Source organism: Apium graveolens, chromosome 5 (assembly GCF_009905375.1).
Source record: "Apium graveolens cultivar Ventura chromosome 5, ASM990537v1, whole genome shotgun sequence".
In the NCBI taxonomy this organism is placed as follows: domain Eukaryota; kingdom Viridiplantae; phylum Streptophyta; class Magnoliopsida; order Apiales; family Apiaceae; genus Apium; species Apium graveolens.
Genome location: NC_133651.1, coordinates 207,354,020 through 207,357,024, shown reverse-complemented (window position 1 = coordinate 207,357,024; position 3,005 = coordinate 207,354,020).

Below are 3,005 nucleotides of genomic sequence, written 5' to 3'. Positions count from 1 at the left end.
AGTTTGATGGAATATAACTAACTCTTTTTCAAAGTAGTCATTTCTGTTTTTAAGAGCAAGACTTTCAGATTTTAATCTCCCATTTCCTAAAGTCTGATCTCTAAAACTAATGAACATGGTTTTAATATATAATCTTAGCTCAGAAATATCATCAGTATGAAAAGCAAGAGTTGAATGAGGTACCTTCAATTCAGCAGTTCCAGAACTGCTATCAACATTTGCCATCAAAGCATAGTTCACCTCTTCTTCAGAATCAGAAGTGTCTGCCCGGTTTTTCTTCTTTGTGATAAGTGCCTGGCCTTTATCACTTTTTCCTTTCTTGCAGTCAGGAGAGATGTGGCCTCTTTCACCACAATTGTAGCATTTGACATTTGATTTGTCTCCTCTGTCAGACTTTCCTCCTTTGCCTTCAGACTTTTTGAACCCTTTCTTTTCAGAACTTCCACATTTCCTAGAAAACTTCTTGTCCTTTCTGAATTTCTTGTAGGCTATCTTTGTGATACCCTTCACCATAAGAGCACACAGTTGTATCATCTCTGCATCAACATCCACTTCATATAAATTTTCAGATTCTGAATCATCATCATCAGAATATGATGACTCTGAATCAGACTGTATGATGAGAGCCTTTCATTTTCCCCTCTTTGAGACAACCACTTTAGGAGAATCCTCCTCAGTTTTAATTGAAACTGTCTTTGACTTTCTTCCATGCCTTTTGCTCCTTTGATCCATCTCAATTTCATGAGTCTTGAGCATACCATAAATTTCATCAAGAGTAGTTTCAGCAAGGTCATAGTTGTCTCTTATGGTAGTAGACTTCAAATCCCAATTTCCAGGGAGAGCTAAAAGGAATTTTAAATTTGAATCTTCAAGATCATATTCCCTGTCCATCAGTGACAGGTCATTCAAGAGTTTGGCAAACCTGTCATATAAATCAGTTAATGATTCATCAGCTTTTGAATCAAAGTGCTCATACTCTTGTGTGAGTATAGTCTTCTTATTCTTTTTGATGGCTTCAGTTCCCTGGCATCTTGTCTCCAAAGCATCCCATATTTCCTTTGTAGTCTTGCATCCAATAACCCTGTTCGACATGACATTGTCAATTGCACTATGCAGCAAATGCCTTACCCTTGCATCCTTGGCAATAGATGAGATGTCTTCAAGTGTGTAATCACCTTTCTCCTTTGGTATCATCTTTGTTGGTTGATCAGCAACTGCAATAGAAAGCTTTGTTGGCTTATATGGTCCATCATTAATTCTATCAAGGTATTCTAGATCTGTTGTTTCCAGAAATATAGCTATCTTTACCTTTCATATAGGATACTCAGATGCTCTCAGTATGGGAACCCTAATAATCTCATATCGACTGTGGGCTTGATTGTTTTAAGTATCTTGAGTTTTGGTGGGCTTAGGTGGAGTTTATGTTTCTTCAGACATGATTGTAAACTGGATCTCACTGTTTGTATATCAACAGAGAGGCTCTGATACCACTTGTTAGGCCACACAACACTATAGAAGGGGGTTGAATATAGTGTTTATACAATCAAATTGATTTAGAACATAAGTATGTAACATTAATCAAGTTTATTCAATATAATAAGCTCTGTTACAAAGTAGGTTAAACTACTCTCTCAGTGATGAACAATATCACTAAAAACTGTTAGGTTACAATGAATAATGTTCTTGTCAATCATAACACATAAAGTGTAAACCCTAAGTTGTGTTTATATAGTACACAGTTACAAATATATTCTAATTGATATGGAATATAATTCTGTCTCCTAAAATATATCAATCAGATATTATCTTCTACAAGTCTTCTAGTTGTCCAACTCTTCATGCATGTCTTCTTTTGTTTTAGTCCAGATCCTCTCCTGTAAATCAGCCGCATTCCTTATCTGAAGTACCCGCACTTAAGTCCTGATATAAATCCTGACAGCCTTAAGTTCTGATATAAGTTCTGACTTCAGTAAGTTCTGATTTCCAGTAAGTACTGATAAGTCCTGATATTAAGTTCTGAAACTAAACACAAATCAGATTAGACATGACATCTCAAATATATCAAACAATACCACTGGTTAGGTAATGAATAACACACAGAGGGGGGGTGAATGTGTTTTAGTGTTTTTATGCTTTTCTTGAATCTTTTATGGTTGTGAACAAAGTAAATTAAATCTTGCAGTGAGATGTGTTAATACAAAAATTAAATAAGTAATAACAGTGAACACAAATCTTTCAAAACTCACTTAATTTTATATCAAAATTAAGAATATTTTGCTACAAAAGTTCTAGGATCTTTATTGATAAAGAGCTTAGCTTCTTCCTTGAGAGAATACAAGATTTTCTTATCTAAATTGTTACATCTAACAAAGGACCAGTGTTAACTTTATATGATAGTTAACTACTGGTTTACACAGTGTATAATAAGAGATGTTGTTCACTTTAGTAAATTGTCACTAATCATTCCATTTTAGGAAAAGTATATCTTCCATTTCTGGCTTAGCATATCTTTGCATACTGTGTTAACTTGATCTTCCTTTGACAGTTAATCTTCATCTTTGATCTTGCACACTCTTCAAACTGCCTTTTATAGACTTCTCAATCCAACTGGTTGGATTGTTTGTTAATTGTTAATCTTGGATATTGAACTGGTCTGAACTTTGTACTTTGAGTTTTACCTCGAGATCTCCAGTTTGGTATATAGAGAACTTGATATCTCGATAAGTATATTGGCTTATCGAGATCTCTCATTACTCTATAGTTGATTTGACTTGTAGAGGTCTCTGAGTTCTCTATAAGAGATTTTAACTTGTCGAGATCTCTCCACTTCATGTCTTCACTTTGGCTTATTGATGTCTCTGAGTTCTCTGGTGACTAATTGACTTGTCGATAACTCAGAGTTCGCTAATGATAATTGACTTGTCGATATCTCAGAGTTCTCTAGTGATAACTGATTTAACGATATCTCAGAGTTCTTTAATGATATTTGACTTGTCGATAACTCA